Source organism: Macrobrachium rosenbergii, chromosome 6 (genome assembly GCF_040412425.1).
Source record: "Macrobrachium rosenbergii isolate ZJJX-2024 chromosome 6, ASM4041242v1, whole genome shotgun sequence".
NCBI classification, from domain to species: domain Eukaryota; kingdom Metazoa; phylum Arthropoda; class Malacostraca; order Decapoda; family Palaemonidae; genus Macrobrachium; species Macrobrachium rosenbergii.
The window spans coordinates 1846924-1864789 of NC_089746.1; the positions used below are offsets into that span (position 1 = coordinate 1846924).

General features: G+C 45.3%; 1 protein-coding gene and 1 pseudogene across 3 annotated transcripts in view; both read right to left on the reverse strand.

The window, feature by feature from the left end:
* The window catches only part of LOC136839107 (gigaxonin-like), a 268846-nt gene that overhangs the window by 206611 nt on the left and 44369 nt on the right, over nucleotides 1-17866 (reverse strand). The window lies entirely within an intron of this gene.
* Nucleotides 6488-6602, reverse strand: LOC136839871 (U6 spliceosomal RNA; annotated as a pseudogene).

Genomic DNA, 17866 nt, shown 5'->3' on the forward strand with positions numbered 1-17866 from the left:
AGTTCAGTGAGCAGCTTCCTAAGCTCCCGGAAGCTCTCCTGAAGGCGGAGTTTGAGGCACGGTGTCGGCTGAGCTGGTCCCTAAACTCGCTGTGCTTGACGGAAGCGACCGCCATCTCCTGTGCAGAGGAGCCTCTGTTTCAGGTTCTGGCTACATCCCTGTTGGCAGGGTTTCAGTCAGACCTGTACGACTTTATGGTGGCAACGTTGGACTGCAGCAAATTCATCTTTGCAGATGCCACCATTCGTCATGAGCCTAACAAGCTCATGAAGAGTTCTGTCTGGGGGGACAACCTCTTCCCAGAAGATGAAGTCGCAAGTGTCCTGAGTGAAGCAACCAGGGCCAACCAGAGCTTGCGCTCCCGTTGGGGTATCTCCTACTTCAAACGGAAGACCCCCGAATCTGGCAACCCCCAGACTAAGTCTGGGAAACGTTTCAGAAAGCACAGAAGACCTCAACACCAGACGGTAGTTCAGGCAGTCCCAGTCTCGGCGGTGGGCCAACCCTCCACCTCCAAGGCTCAACCCCAACAGTACGTGCTGGTTCAACCAGCTCAATCCCTTGCTGCACCCTCGTCACGCTCCTCTCCAGCGTACAACCCTACCTATGAGGGCCATGGGGTCTTTCATGGCCTTAATAGGAGCGCAAGGGGGGGTAGAGGTCGAGCCCCATACAGAGGTAAGGCTGGATCTGCCTCTCGGGGAAAAACTGGCCGTGGTAGAGGAAACAAACCTGCTTACTCTCACTGAGACCAGTCAGGTAGGTGGTCGCCTTTACTGGTTCAGAGACCAGTGGTTCTTCAGTCCTTGGGCACACAGCATTGTGTCCAAAGGTCTGGGTTGGAGCTGGGTCAAGGATCCCCCCCCCCTGACCAGATTTTACCAACCCCCTCCAAAGCCCTACAGGACTTTGTGACGGAGCTTCTCAACAAGAGGGCAATAAAGAAAGTAAGGCACCTCAAATTTCAAGGCAGGCTGTTCACTGTCCCAAAGAAAGATTCCGGTCAGCAAAGAGTGATTCTAGATCTCTCGCGTCTAAATCTTTACATAAAATGCGACAAGTTTCGCATGCTTACGGTGGCTCAAAATGCGGACTCTACTGCCGCGTGGGCCGTCACCACCTCTATCGATCTTTCAGACGCTTACTATCACGTCCCGGTTCTGCGGAACTTCTCTCCCTCCCTGGGTTTCAGACTAGGGAAACAAGCCTACTCCTTCAAGGTCATGCCTTTCGGTCTCAATATAGCCCCCAGGATTTTTACAAAGCTGGCGGAAACAGTTGTTCAGCAGCTCCGGTCCCGGGGGATCTCCTTGGCAGCATACCTGGACGATTGGATAATCTGGGCTCCAACAGTACAAGAGTGCCGGAAAGCTACAGCCATAGTGATCAAGTTCCTGGAATCGTTAGGTTTTCAGTTGAACAGGGAGAAGTCCCGCCTGATTCCGGAGTCCCGGTTTCAGTGGCTGAGTCTCCAATGGGACCTGTCCTCGTACAGACTATCTCTCCCGCCGTCCAAGCGGAAGGAGGTAGCCGCCGCCACCAGGAAATTTTTGAAGGACAAAGTAGCATCCCGCCGGTCTCAAGAGAGAATTCTCGGCTCCCTTCAGTTCGCTTCAGTAACAGACCTGCTCTTAAAAGCGAAATTAAAAGACATAAACAGAGTGTGGCGGAGACGAGCCAATGTCAGGCTCAGAGACAGGGTCTCTTCAATTCCTGCGGATCTTGAAGACAAGGCTTCGGCCATGGTCCACAGTCAAGGGCCTGTCGAAGTCGATCCCACTTCAATTTCCCCCTCCAGCTCTGGTTATCCACACAGACGCTTCATTAAGCGGCTGGGGAGGGTACTCACCAAAACAAAAAGTACAGGGGACATGGTCTACAATGTTTCAACAGTTCCATATAAACACCTTGGAAGCTATGGCAGTGTTTCTAACCCTAAAGAAACTCCGCCCCGCTGGCCGGATTCACATCAGGCTGGTGTTGGACAGCGCCGTGGTGGTTCATTGCATCAACAGGGGCGGCTCCAAGTCAGGTCGAGTAAATCAGGTGATGATAACTATCTTCTCACTGGCGAACAAGCACGGCTGGCATCTGTCAGCCACCCACCTAGCGGGGGTGCGGAACGTGGTGGCGGATTCCCTGTCCAGGACTACTCCGTTGGAGACGGAGTGGTCTCTGGACGGAGAATCGTTCAATTGGATTTGCCGCCGGATTCCGGGACTCCAAATGGATCTGTTCGCTATGGAGAGCAATCACAAACTTCCCTGTTATGTGGCTCCCAACCTGGACCCCCATGCCTTCGCCACGGACGCGATGACCATAGATTGGAACAGTTGGGAGAGGATCTACTTGTTTCCCCCAATAAATATGTTGTTGAAAGTACTGCACAAACTCAGGTCATTCAAGGGCCAACTAGCTCTGGTAGCTCCCTACTGGCCGAAGAGCAACTGGTTCCCTCTGCTTCAGGAGCTCAAGTTGTGGTGTCATCATATACCCAAACCCAGACTGACCCAAGTAGTACAAACCAAGACTGTGTCAGCTTCCTTAAGAATTCAGAATGCCCTGGCTTTATGGACTTTATAAAGTTTGCTGCAAATAAAGGAGCAAACATTGATCCCGTTAACACTCTGTTTCTAGAATCTGATAAGAGGGATTCTACGCTCAGGCAATATGATTCAGCAGTCAAAAAATTAGCATCCTTTTTGAAGGCATCTGAAGCTCAAACTATGACTACTAACCTAGCGGTTACTTTCTTTAGATCATTGTTTGAAAAAGGCCTAGCCCCGGCCACTATTACTACAGCTAAATCAGCCTTAAAGAAGGTATTTTTGTATGGTTTTAAAATTGACCTTACAGATTCATACTTTTCATCCATCCCTAGAGCATGCGCTCGTTTGAGGCCGGTAACACGCCCACATTCTGTTACCTGGTTCCTTAACGATGTTCTGAAATTAGCCTCTGACATTAATAACTCACAATGCTCTTATTTGGATCTGTTAAGGAAGACCTTGTTTCTGATTAGCTTGGCTTCAGGTGCCAGAATTTCAGAGCTATCGGCTCTTGCTAGAGGTGATGATCATATTGATTTCCTTCCGTCCGGAGAAGTCCTCCTTTCCCCTGATCATAGGTTCCTAGCTAAAAATGAAGACCCTCAGGACAGGTGGTCCCCCTGGAAGGTGGTGCCTCTTCCACAGGACCAGTCCTTATGTCCAGTCTATACCTTAAAGTCTTACCTACAAAGAACTCCACAGTGTAAGTCGGGTCCTCTTTTTATCAAGGAAAAGGGTGGAACTCTTTCGTTGAACGCTATAAGAGAGCAAATTCTGTATTTTATTAAACAAGCCAACCCGGATTCAGTCCCTAAGGTTCATGATATCCGTGCAGTAGCTACCTCTACCAATTATTTTCATAATATGGATTTTGCTGAACTTACCAAGTATACAGGATGGAAATCACCTCTAGTGTTTAAACGCCACTATCTAAAATCACTCGAAGCCCTGAAATTTTCTACAGTGGCTGTGGGGAGTGTCATTTCCCCACCTTAATTATCCTTAACCCTTATCCTTTTCCCCCCGCCCGCCTGCCTCATTTATTTCTCTGCCTGTTCTCCTGGATCAATCATGCCTCACTGCCTTGCTCCTCATAATTGATGATAGTATTGCCATTGTTATTATTTGTCTTGGTGATTGTGTTTTGATATGCTGTGTATTTAGATTTAGCCTAGAGATACTTGAGCTGTTTTTATTTTGCTTCATGTACCTCACATTTTGATGTTATTTATCTCTTATTGTGCATTGCTCTTAGATTTAGTTTTACATTTGCCTGTTTGTACCATTATATTGTTGGGTGTGTTGTGTTCCACCCGTACTTATCTGTAATTTGATCTGTTTTGCATTAATGAGACATCATAATTAAATCTATTTTTTCATAGCGTGTGTTTTTGTTCATGATCACCTTTTGTTTTCCTTTGTAGCTTTGCAGTCTTGGCATGATTCTCTGTCACTATTTCACCGGGTGACACGGGACTGAGCTCAGAAAAGGGATTTTGACAAAGGAAAAATCTATTTCTGAGGGAGGTCCTGTGTCACCCGGTGACCCTCCCAGGAACTGGTTTACCCCCACTACTTGCACATGCCAAGCCTGGGGGTGGTGCTAGTCTGGAATGGTTCAGATGGTGCTGGAGTCGCCGCTTGGCGGGCGGTGAGTGTGGGAGCTGGTACAGCTCCCGCTCTTCCCGGGGTTTTGACATGGGGATGTCTATCGAGTGTGGCTCTGTGGTTCTGATTCTTTCACTCACCCTTGGTTATACCGACGTCTTCAATATAGAAGACGCTCGATCTGGGGGTAGTAACTCCAGCATTCCTGAAAGCTTTTTTCTCTGGTATACTTAGCAATATTTATACCTAGAAATTCGTGTTAGTATGGAATTTCACCGGGTGACACTGGACCTCCCTCAGAAATAGATTTTTCCTTTGTCAAAATCCCTTCTTTATGCAATTTCAATATATGGAAGGTTTTTTTGTCCCCTAACCCTTGCATAAACAGAGGGAGACCTGGCCTGTAATTCCAGTAGGACTAAGTTTGAATTGAAGTAAAGGACAAATGACCCTGAAAGCTAAGGAGGAAGAGGCTGCTCTGATGTCCTTGACTTTCACTTAAAAGGCAAAATGTTCCCTTAAGCATTCAAAAATAAGCCATTTAAGAATGTGATCTAAGTCTGATTCTGTTCATGTAAAAACCCGAAAGCTGTAGCTGGACAGAAGGTTCTCTCTCTTCTTCAGAGTCAATGATGTCCATTAACTTCCTAAAGGAGAAGGAATGGATCTAGAACTTGAATAGTTCCCCATTACGGCTAAAAATCCCATGATAAATGAGGAAAAAAGCATCTCCCTGTGAGAATACCTTCCCTAAACAATGACTTGGATCTTACTAGTGCGTCCTAGTCGAAGTCAGAGGTCACTCGGAAGGGTGTCTTCCGTGTAAGCTTGCCGAGAAGAGGAACGCAGGGGGCCAAACAAAGGACTCATTGGTCATTAACAATACACCCAGGTTCCAGAAGACCGGATTCCTTCCTCGCTTGGATGCATTAAAGACCAGATAAGGTTGTCAAAAGCTAGGTCCCTGTGTTTAAGCATTTAGTTAAGCATAGATCAATACCCTTTACTGATGGAGTACAAAAGATGTAGATCTCCTCAGGCACAGAAGGGGTATCCGAAAATGAGCCATAGATGTCTCCAAGAAGAGGGGTAGATACTGAAACCCCAGCTTCAAAAAAGGCCCACTTAGTCTGGTAGATGGGGCTAGAGGAATGACATCTGCAACCACATGAATTTAAGCAATAAGTCTAGCAGAAAAAACCTTGTACTGGTGCTTTCTGAAGCTTCAGAGATTCCTTGATGTGGCAAATAGAATCATAGATGGTCTGCCCCATGGACTCCACAGTTCACACCATACCAGGGGACGTACGGAAGTGCCTGCTCTCAGTTCGTCTGCAAAAACTTTACACGACTTGAATGAAATCCAATCCGATCAGTTAACAGTAGCAGTTTTCTTGCTTGGAGAGAAAATGAGAGAGAAAACGAGCCTTTCTTCTTTACGTATACGCTAGGAATGAAATCTCGTCTAAAGAGAACTACCGCAGTCCAGGTGTGAACTAAGGTCAAGAAGCACTGAAGCTCCCAAGAGAAATGCTTACAGCTCTCTAACATATGTGAGAAGGATCCACCATCCAGGGAGCATGACCTGGAAAGTTTCCGGTTCACCCATGGGTTCCTCGACCAAGATCCGAGGTGTACAGTAGAGGACTAGGTCTGGGCTTAGAGGTAGAAAGGAGTTCCCTTCTTCATCTACGTATGTACAGCCACCATTGCAGGTCCGACTTTAATCTGGGGCTATGGTAGAAAGGCGATGGTATCCAACTGTGTTATCTTGTCCCAGTTGTAACCAAAGTACTTCAGTCAAGACAGTCGTCCTGAGTCAAGACTGATGTGAAGTCCAGAAAAAGAGGTCAAATGAAGAGGAGGGGACTCATGGGAAGACCTAAAATGCTGCAGAGAGGTCAAGGCACAGGCCCCTGAACTGAGAAAACCCTGTCTCGGAAGATGGACCTTCTGGTTCGTCTCCATTGTAGACAACTGAGTGATCTTGCAAAGCATCGTGCAGCGTCATGGGCATTGTGAACCAACTGCCGACTCTGTGGACCCTTGATAGCCTTGCGGACACTTGGAAATCTGTAGACTCAACTACACCTCGTACAGACTACAAAATTTTGAGGTATGACATAGTCCTCCACAGGCCAGCCACAATCCTTAAACAGAGAAAAGCAAAGCTCGTGAGCGGATGCTGAGTGTTGAGCGGAGAGTAGACGCCTGGCAAAGGGGACTGGACTGGTGCTGACTAATTGGAAGCTGGAGCCAGGCATTCCATTGGGAACTAGCGTCCAAGAAAGAACAACAGTGTTTCTAATGAAAAACCTAGGGGCCAATCGAAAATTGTGGTAGGCTTCACAAATTGCACATCATCCTTGTGCATGGGCCATGCTAATTTCCATGCTAGTTTCTCTGCATCATTCCAATTAGAATATGTACTGCTGAAGCAAGTACTTCGGACACTGGGCACTCCATGGAACACTGGGCAAACACTTGGCATCAAAAAGAGGCGTCAGCCTAGCAAGCTGAAGGCTGGTGCTCTGGAAGACGACCGTTTTGAGTGATGCTCACACTACACACTGATACACTACGCTTTCATCAAGAAGCCTTTCCAGTTACTGTCTGACAATACTGTACCTAGAGTGCAGGCTCAACTGAGAGACAACTATCCGGGGCACACCCCCTCGGACTCCCTTGGATAGCCAGTATGTCTCCTCCCAGGAGAAGGGAGTATGACAGGGACTTTTAGGTCTAGGATATTCGATGGGTCGGATAGCCGCCTCCTCTACTACACCGCCATGAAGATGCCTTTTTAGTAGCTGTCTGTTGATACCTGGGAATAAGCAACAGGTTTGACTGAGGGGTAACTACCTGGGGGCAAAACCCCTCAGACTCCCTTGGACCGCCAGTATGTCTTCTCCCAGGAGAAGGGGAGTATGACAGGGACTTTAGGTCTAGGATATTCGAAGGGCTGGATAGCCGCCACCTCTACTACACCTCCATGAAGATGCCTTTTAAGTGACTGTCTGTCGATACCTGGGAATATGCAACAGGTTCGACTGAGGGGGCAATTACCCAGGGTAAATCCCACCAGCCTCTCTTGGACATTCAGTATGACATCTCCCAGGTGAAGGAGAGTATGACAGTGACTTAGATCTAGGAGAACCGGCAGGCCAGATAATCACCTCCACTGCACAACACTTATTTTGCAAGGTTAATTTTCTGTTAACCCAGACATAAGACTGATGATGGTATGGGAAGGAAGCTAGGGAGCCAGGCGAGGAAGCAAGTGGGTAAACACATGGGGCTAGTAGAAGGAGAGAAAAAGGGTATGTCAGCTTTGTACATGCCTGGCTGTCTGCTACAGTTGCTGCCTGTGGGTGCACTTGGGCGTTTGGGCACATATGGGCACTTTGCGGAGCCTTGGCTGCACAGAGCATGAGTTAGTGCCAGATGGTAGGAGCTTACCATGGGTGCTTGGGCGCTTCTGAGTGCCTTTGGTTGCTCAGAGCATGAGTTGGTGCCAGATGGTAGATGGCCCTAGCGCTGGTAGCATTAGCTGGCATCAGGTTGAAGTGGGCACCAGTGGGTGCTTCTGAGTACTGGAAGTGTGGAACATTCACGATCTGTGCATCAACCTAGATGAGCGCCATCCTTGCACAGGAGACATGAGAAGCTCCTCAGAAAACGTTCCAACTTAGTAAATGTACTGCCGAAACAAATACTGGGACTGGTTCTCGGCTGACGATAAAGTATTGTTATTACTTGTTACTTGTTGACACTTATCTAGGTCCCGCACCACTTCCAAAGTGCTCGCAGGGCCTCCATTATCAAATTAAAAGTTTATTCATCAGATGTATTGCCCTGCGTATGCATCATCACACTGCATGTTCCACATTCACTGCTTGATATTCCATATCACAGCATTGAGAAACAAAATAGTTTAAGATTCCTTTTGAAAGACTTCAAATCCTCAACCTACCTCACCTCAAGAGGATCCTTGCTATATAATCTGGGAGCTGCATATTAAGCACTCTTCGTCTCTCCTTACTACTTTCTGCCCTTACACTTTCAATTCTCTCCAAAGGAAAATGTGAGAGTTAAGGTAATATTATTTACCCACAGCTAGCAAGTATACTAGGTTTGGTAAACAAACATAAAATGCAAATCTTTGGCCTAAAGGAATGACAAAACATTCAAGAATTACTTGTAAGGCAATTATGTAATGACGGCTTGCGAACATTCTATGCCCTGTAACCCCACTGATGTAAAATTTGGACTAAAGGAATGGCGTGAGAGGCAAGAATTACTTTTGGGGCAAAACTACATTGGCTACTTGCAAGTAGCCTAGGCAAAAAAAGTTTTGCCTAGAATAGCCTGAAAGAATGATGAAATATACAAGAACTACTTTAAGAAAATTCAAAAATTACTTTTAAAGCACTTATATCAGCGGCTTGCAAGTTCCTATGCCTGGAAATCGAAAATTACTTTTAAGGCAAAATTATACTGAAGGCTTGCAAGTAATCAAGACACGGTAAACAAAACATAATGCAAAAGTTTCAGCCTAAAGGAATGGCGTAACACATGCAAGGATTACTTTTAGGGCAGAGTTACTATCGGCAGCTCGCAACCCTAGATGTAAACAAAAGACTTTTAGACAAAATGCTGTTGATGAATCAACTTAATGACAACAAATCAAGGAAAAAACTCATCCTGAGATTTCATTAAGTTACTAGTACGCGTTCCAGTGGATGAGTACACCACCAAAATCCAGATATTATATCCGGAAAATAATAATACAGCTGCCGCCATACTCGGAGTTCACCCAAGCATGGCAGGAACAGAATGAAGTTATCTGCTAAAGTCGTTCCTAATATTCCCGCTAGTGGGCAGAACTGGTCACCTACAGAGACGTGTGAAGTGCTACCCGCAAAATTTTGAATTCAAGCTGCTGTGTAAGTGAACTAATAGCTATGTAATTACTTGGTAATTTATTTACTTATGTAGAAACCAAACTACAAGTTATTTGGCACCCAACATGAGCTTGAACACACAACCCCAAGATTAAGAGGGAGGAGAGTAGTGGAGTTCTACAGTTTTTAGGGGGGAGGACAGTGGTGAATTACTGGAAAAAGGTTGCTGGGAAAATATATGGTGAAGGGTGTGGTGACAGTAGTGTAAGCAAATAGGCTTAATTTTGAATTTGTTGTAAGATAAGATAAGCAAATGGAGGGATTACAGCGAGAGGTGGAACAGCTAAGAGAGTTCTTAAGACAGTCAGAAAGAGAAAATGAGTAGTTAAGGCACAAGGATGAGATACTGAAGAGGATGATAACGGAAATAAAGGAATCAGTTAGGGAACAGGTGAAGGCATCAAAGAGGAAGATGAAAGAGAAGTTCGAAGAGACAATAGAAAGGATGTCTGATTCAAGATTAGGACCTGGAATTAGTAAGGAGGAAATGCAAGGGGCAACAGAAATAGACAGAGAATTGACCCAGGACTAGAAGGTGTAATGAGGATAGGAAAAAGACTGTAAGAAAGGATAAGGTGCAAAAGAGACAAGAGAAGAATAGAAAAAGTGTAAAGAAAAGTAAGACCAAGAAAGGGGCAGAGATAGTATAAAAGCTGAATGAGAGTAGGGACTCACTGTAGGCACAGAAAGACATACTCAGTATGATATATGAACCTTTATATATATATGCATTTCATTCTTTTATATTTCATGTCCATTTATACACCTTCCTAATGTATTAAATGTATGTCATTCCAATATGTATCGTGTACAATATGTAATGACCAAACCTTGTCCGTCTGGCAGTAATGTTTCGCCAGTACGGGACCGCTCTGTTTCCCATGTAAGCATATAATTTGTGCCTCTGTGAATTTGTTAACTCCACTAGACATTAAGAACCTACTTTTGATATTTCAGTGTTTCCTTCATCGTCAACTTTAGTGATAAGGATAACACATCGAACACACACACACTTACTATATACCCCATCGAGTGAGGATGCCTGCGAGTCAGAAGTGAGTGAGGGAATGGATGGAGAGATAGGAAGTTCGAGTGTCGGGGGATTGAAAGAGGTACATATGAGCATAGTACTAAGGGAAGTACCTAAGATAGGAAAGTACTGCATATCAAGTAAGAGGGATAAAAATTACTTTTTTCAGGAGTATGAAAGATACCGCATGGAGAAATATGGTGATAGTAAGCATCACTGGTTGCCAGGATTGTGTGAGTTTCTGGAAGGCAGACTCTTGGACTTTCATCAAACAATCATAAGTGTAAAAAGATGAGGTGAGAAGAGTGAAAGGGGGGATAAGGTATAAGAGGAATAATGAGTTTGAGGATGTACAGATGAGAAAGAATGAATGTGTCAATGTATACCCACTGACTTGAAAATTTAGCCAGAAAAAAGTAAGGGGATGAAGATATTGATGACAATAAGATGTTGATGAACAAGTTTCTGGCTACCATTCCCAATCGTGTGGCAGAGTTCATTAATGCACAGTGGAAGGAAAAGATGAGTTGGAAAAATGAACAATTGAACTGGAATGATATACTAGAGATAGTAGAGAAATTTGAGTTTCAGGATATGGAAGACAGCAGGAATGAGAAGTGAGCGTATGTGGCAGGAATGCATGGATTACGGGATAGAACTGAGCAGGGGCCACACTGGGAGGCAGCACTAGGCTATTCTTTGGAGACTAGCAAAGATTTTGTAAGAGGGCCACATGAGGATGGAATGAGTATAGATTGTAGGATGACATATATATGAGGAGTAATATGCACTGTAGTAATGATATCAATATGGTTGGAAATATGGATTACAGAAATGTTTGAAGTAATATGGATTATAGGAATGGTAGAGATATGAGAAGTAGTAGTAAGAAAAGGCAGGATAAGAGAAGAAGTGAGAGTTTTGGATGAAGTGTAAATGGGGACAGAAATGGGAAAAGGAATGTCACTGATAGTACAGTATTAAAAGAGGAGTGACAGAGCTTAAAGGTTATAGGTGTGGAAGGGAGGGAGATCGGACAGGAAAATGTAGGTGGACATATGAGCTTGTTTTGCATGTAGTAAGGTAGGACACCGTGTGAGGGAATGTACAGAGGTGGAGAAAATCAGATGTTTTAAATGTAAGAAGTTCGAACAAATAGCAAGAAATTGTGAATTGTAAGGGGATGGAGGTGCAAAATTGTGATAGGGCAGGTCATTTTGCCCAGATGTTTGATAGGGCTATGACAAGGTGTGCAATATGTGGGATAGTAGGTCATGCAGCAGGAGTATGTAGGAAGTCAAGTATGAATCAAGGTGTAAATGGGGCAAATGGAGACCAGAGTTAAGAAAATGGAGTATGAAGAGAGTTCCCTGGAATCAACCATCAGCATCAGTGACTGAAAGTGTAAATGAATGCTAGCAATAGAGAATAGAAGATGCGAGTACACAAGAGGAAAGTTTGCTAGAAGAAAAACAATTAATTTTAGTAGAGATAGTTAAGATCAGGAAGAAGAAGGAAAAAGGTAGCAAGAGTGTGAGCATAGGAGTACAAGTTGAAGAATTCTGACATAGAAGGTAATGATGACTTAAATAAGATGAACACAGTATCATGCAGGAAGCATTAGACATTGTTGATGAGGTGTTATGTGAACTAAGTGCATACAGACATTGAAGAGTTCCAGGGATTTAGAGAAAGTAGTCCAATAGTTAGTCAAGGAATTTTAGAACAGTTAGCTAGATAACAAGTTGGACTGGACAGTAGTGACATGACAGATTTAAGAAGTGCAGTAGTTGAAAGTAAGTATGATACTTCGGATGGTAGTAAGGATAGAGATGAATATGATTCATTAACCAGTAACCTATGTACATACTAATTTATAACCTGTGACACTGCTTTCTGGGATAAAATTTTATGAAAATGTTAGGGAAAAAACATAAGATTGGGTTAGCTTGAATTGTGAAGTGAGAACAAGAAGTGACAGAAGGAAGGACTGTGGTGGCCATAGTTTGGCCGGTTTGTGTGCATTAATTTAATCATGAAAAAAAATTGTCAAAATTTAAATTTAATGTCCCTGTTCTCAGTGCTGTTAGGATTAATGGAAAACCCTTTCTCATTGCAGGTGTGATGTGGTGAAAGGGTTCGCTCTGGAAAGAGATTGGTATGAAGTTACTAATGCTCAAGCACAATCCCACTTCACTCAGATAAAGCCCTAGCCTGTAGAACCACAAGACTGATGGCCAATGTTTAGGAAAGACTGCTGTGTAGTGTTGTAGACTGTTGGCAAACTTCATGTGCATTCTGGTGTCTGCAGTATTTTTAATCATTGTATGATAGACAGGGCTGCAAAGGAAGTGAAAGGCATGCAGTGACACTGATAAAAGCTTTATAAAATTGACAACTGCCCAGAAACAATATTAGTGTTTGTACATGCAAAGAATACGAAGATACTGGATACAGGTGATCTGTCATTCTTAACTGAAAATGCGTATTTCTAAAGCAGGACAATGTTGAAACTCCTTAAATAACTTAGCAGACTTCAAAGAAAGCTAATTAACTTTGTCTTGATATGCACTGTTTATATTGCTAAAGTTGTAAGACTAATTAATATAGAAATTATTGTTAGACTAATGTAATCATAATAGCCATCATAAATTGAATACTGTAGTATGAAACTGATTGACTGATTGTAGGTTAGTTCCTGGTTAGGTAGGGATTGGATCTGTGAATTATTGTCTACAGGAACTTACAGTTAACCAGTGCTGCCTGTGAAATTTTGTAAATACAATTACAGCACAGTACTAGCAAATAAATCGAGGTTAAGTAGTGATCGTATCATTTATTCCCCATGAATGTTGAAATGAACCACTGCTCTTGCTCCACACCTCTCAACATGACACTCTTCCTTAGAGGAAAAAAACCACAACAATACAGATCTATTATCAGTTCAATAATGTATGGTAGATGGTGCGTGGGTTGCATGCACTCATGCTTTTTTGTAAGGTTTACTGAAGTTTACTGATATTGGTGAAAACACATGTCACTGCACATCACTGTGATTTTTTGCTTTCTTACTGGCTGATAGACCATTGCATCATGAACATATCCTTCTCTAACTGGCTACATCCATAGAGTGTCAATGCACTCTCTGTCCAGTTATGCACGATCAGTCACTTTTTTTAATAGTCTGCGAGTATGTGATACTTTCCCCAAAACACTTGGCTTTCATTGCAGTGACTGCAGCATTGCTGGTGCCATTAGTAGTGTGTGTATTGATGTGTATCATTTGTATGGCCCCACCTTGTCCTAAGAGGGAGGGGAAGGTGTTGACCCTTCAAAAGAAGCTTGAAATAGTCGGGAGAATCGATGCAGATTGGTCTATGGAAAGTATTACGGAGGTGTATGGCACTGATCGGTCAACCTTGCAGGATATCAAGAATTCCAAAGACGTCTAGGTGTTGGGTCTGGAAGGTCATGGCAAAAGGCTGTCATGAGGACATTGAACAGTCGACATTGCTCTGGTTTCATTAGCCAAGGGCTGCTGGTTTGCATGTACACAGTGCTGAGTGAAGGCTGCAGCTACAAAGTTTGAAGGCCTGTATGAGGTAGCGGACATTAAGGCATCCAAAGGTTGGCTGTTTCAGTTCAAGATATGACATGGACTTTCTTACAAGAAGATTCATGGTGGAGCTTTAGATGGTTCCGAGGGAATAGGGGAATTTTACTAGACGTTGCAGGCCTTCATAGGAAAAAAAAGGCCTTGATTTAGGGCCAATCTACAACGCTGATGAAATTGGTCTATTCTGTCTCTCTTTACCCGCTAACACCTTGGCTGACAGGAAGGAAAATAATTTATCTGGTTGAAAGCTTTCCAAGCAACACATCTACTTTATGTGCAAATGCTACAGGTAGCCATCATTGCAAACCAGTGGTAGTTGGGTATGTAAAGCAACCATGTGCCCTCTGCAGGTTGAATGATAGGCTCCCAGTGGTTTGGTATTATTTGGCGAAGGCTTGGTTCACCTCCAAGACCGTAATGGACTGGTTCCATAATTACTTTTCTGAGCTCGTCCCTGTGTCACCTGGTGAAATTCCTTAGTAGCACGAATTTCTAGGTATAAATATTGCAAAATATACCAGAGAAAAAAGCTATCAGGAATGCTGGGGTTACTACCCCGAGATCGAGCATCTATAATGAAAATAGATGTTGGTATGGGCAAGGGTGAGTGAGGTCATCACTACCACAGAACCACACTCTGAAGACATCCCAATGGCAAAACCCCCGGAAGAGCGGAGAGCCGACCCAACTCCCGCACTCATCCGCCCGCCAAACAGCGACCCCAGCGCCATCTGAACTCATTCCTTTCTAGCACGTGATCGCTGCGATCTATTTTGATTTTCGCTTGTGCTTTTCTTGGATTTTTCCCATTAATTCAGCACGGCATCGAGCAGCTTTACTGTTTCCAAGTTAAGTACCATCTTCTTTTGGGGTTTTTATAAGTCTGGCTGTTTAAGCCCGTATACATAAATTATACGTGGTTTTTGTTGGGTCGCTGCGGCGTCCCTCTTGGCAGCCATACCGACCTCGAGGTATACCCATTCGGCTTGTTCTGTTTGGGTTTCTATTGGTCATTCACACTGTTTATCTTTAATTCCCCATCATGGAGCATCCTGGCGGCATTCTCTTGCGGTTTGTCTTTGGGTCTCCTTTAATTTTGTTCTTTACGAGTTTCCTCTCATAGGGGTTCTTTTGACTGTTTAAGGTATCCGAAGTTTTCACTCGTTAGTTTTCTCCCCAGGATGTTCCCATTTCTGTAAAGTGTGATATAAAAAATTTTTTCACTATATATATGTGCTTGATGAGGTGAAAATTATAATAATTCACCCGTACGTGGCGTCAGGTTCGGCCTGTTGACTGTTTACATTCTGTCGCCTCGTTTGGTTAGGCTATGCCTAGCACAAGCGTATATTTTTGGTTTATTTGATGATTATTTGATGGTTATTAATTTTTACTTTGGTTAACATACTATATCCTTAGCGGGGTGTTAGCCTAGTCCTTTCACTAATGAATGAACTAGGCTACCTCTTTATCCTTTGCTTTCCTAACCTCCTGCTCTCCCGTATTTCGCTTGAGAGGGTAGGAGGGGGAGGGAGTCAGGTCGAGGGAGTTTCTGTTGTTGTTCCATCCGTCTACCGCTTCTTTGGGTGGCTGAAGTTGAGACCCCATTTCCCCCCCCCCCTCTATCACCAGTGGGGGAAGAGGATTTTATTTAGTAGATCTCCTTCATGCTTCACACAACCCCTTACTCTAGTCGGTTAAGGTTGGCCTTCGACACAGGAATTTCTCTCCCCGTTCTTTCCTCCCCCTTCCCTTCTCTCCTCCTTGTCACCTAGGCTATGCCGACTAGGAGGGTGAGAGCGTAATGTGGTTTGGTATTGTACTACCCCCTTCTCCTTCCCCGGTACTTGTAGTGGGTCACGGTCTCCCCGTATACCTTACGGGGTTACAGTTGAGCGGAGGGTATTCCCCCAGTCTCCTGTTCTTATTCTCCGGACCCTCTCCTACTAGTACTATCCTTCCACCCCCAACCCCCGTTCCCTTCCTGAGGTTCTAGTTTTTGTCATATCCTCGCGTGCGAGACGTCGGGCTTACGATGGTCACCCCGAGGTAGACAGGCCTATCCTAGTTGACGGACACGCTCCCTCCTGGGATCGGTCCTGCCGGCATTAACTTGAACACGTGTTTCGTTGATTCGCTCTCTCCGGATCGAGCGGGTTTCCGACCACTTTCAGGGCTCAGTTTCCGCCATCCCCGGCCCTCCCGTTGCTCCGCCAGGCTAATGCTTCGGCATGTTGCGTCTTGATGGATAGGTTTGACTGGCTTTTCCACCTGACCATATTATGATCAGCTGTGATGTACTGCCTCGCCTTCCTACTGGACTCTAGCTTCAGAGGCTCGGGATCCCGGAGGGGTTGTGCCGGAACCCGGGGGTCTATGATTTGTTATTTTTATTATGTCGTTAACCAATTATTTGTACATCACTTTATCTGTTATACTAGTTTACTCCGGCGGCCTCATATATCCCGCCGCCGGACTCAAAAGTCATGTCTAGTTTATCTATTTCGTACCATGAGTTCAGTGATCCTATCTTTGAGTTCAACCGTATTATCTCCGGCGTTCCTCGAGATAGAGTGTCCTGTCTGGCTCAGTAATTTCGTTCCGCCGGAGTATTCCCGCGGTATGGTACGAAAAACTTAAACCTGTAGTTTAAGTTATCTCAGATGAGTAGTTTCATACTTTATGATCTTTTTCATCCCACCGGAGTGCTCCGGTAGCATGGTATGAAATTACTTAGTACCTACTTTAGTTTAAGGTATCTTAGATTAGTAGGTTCATATACTCTTCACACTTACAGACTGTTTGTTGTGAGGAGCCCGGGTGCACTGCTGTCCTACACCAGCCCTACGGGCACGTGGTATGCCGCACCCACGCTGGCTGTGCGGTGCGCTTAGACGACCTGATCGTGTGGCACCCGGATGGCTGTGAGGTTTGCTTCGCGTTCTACGGGTGTGTCCAGGACGAGTCGGTAAGCCGATTCTTCTTGTTTTGCCCCTCCGGGGCTCTTTTCCAGGCCGATGAATCCTCCCGTAAGGATGCCCTCGAGTCCCTCCGTGCTTGGATGGCTGGGTTTGGTAGGGACGTTCCGTCGGGGAAACCATATGTTCTTGACGAAAATCTCAGGAACATACTTTACCCCGGCGCCCGGATTGCTGCGGCTGTTCCCACCGAGGTGGCCGCCCCTATCATCGAGCAAATCCGGGTAGAGACCCAGCCAATCCAGGACGATTCCTTGTATGAGGATGTTTCGGGGGATGTCGCCGCGTTGGATCTCGACCTGGAACCGATGAATACAGAACAGGACCAGGAGGTAGGTAGGGAGGTAAGTGAGGCAGTGGGGGCGGGCACCCTCTTTGACTCCCCTTCATCATCCGTGTCTTCCTTTCAGGGATTTCATAAATCTTCTCTCTTGAGGGACAGAACACAATCTACTGTCCCCAAGCTGAAGAAGTCGTGGAAGGCGAAAGGCTATAAGTCTTCGTCTTCCCGCAAAGCATCCCCCTTTCCCCCGTCGAAGCCCCAGGACGCTGGTCCGGTGGCCTCCGGGAGCAAACCGAGTACCTCGGGCAGAGTGGCGAGTAAGAAGGTGGCCAAACCTAGCCCTCCTCGCCAGCCTGCCTTTGACCCTGAGGCGTTTGCGGGGATGCTTCTAGAGAGGTTCTCTACGGAGGTAGAGGCAAAGCTGAGTAAGCTCACGGAGAGGCTTCAGAGCCAGGAGACTATGATCTCCAATATAGTACGTTCCGGAGGTACTGGGGTACACTATCCCATCCCGGACGCCTCCGCCCTCCCTCCGTTCGACAAAGGGAACCTGTGGCGTTTTGCCCTTCATGCTCCCCGGCATGAAGATACCTTAACGATAGAAGGTTTAGGCGCTCGCAGATTGGAGGAACTGGAATTCTTCCCTCCAGATCTTCTGCCTCCCTACCCAGGCTTCGCTAGGCTGACAGAAGAAGCCTGGGTACGCTCTGACAAGGTCCCTAAGGAGACAGTGATCTTCCCTAGAGACCAGGCGCAATCGGCTCTGATGCGCACTTTCTCAGAGTGGCAAGCGGAGAACACCAAGTTGACCCCCTTCAAGGGCAACTTCACCATGTTC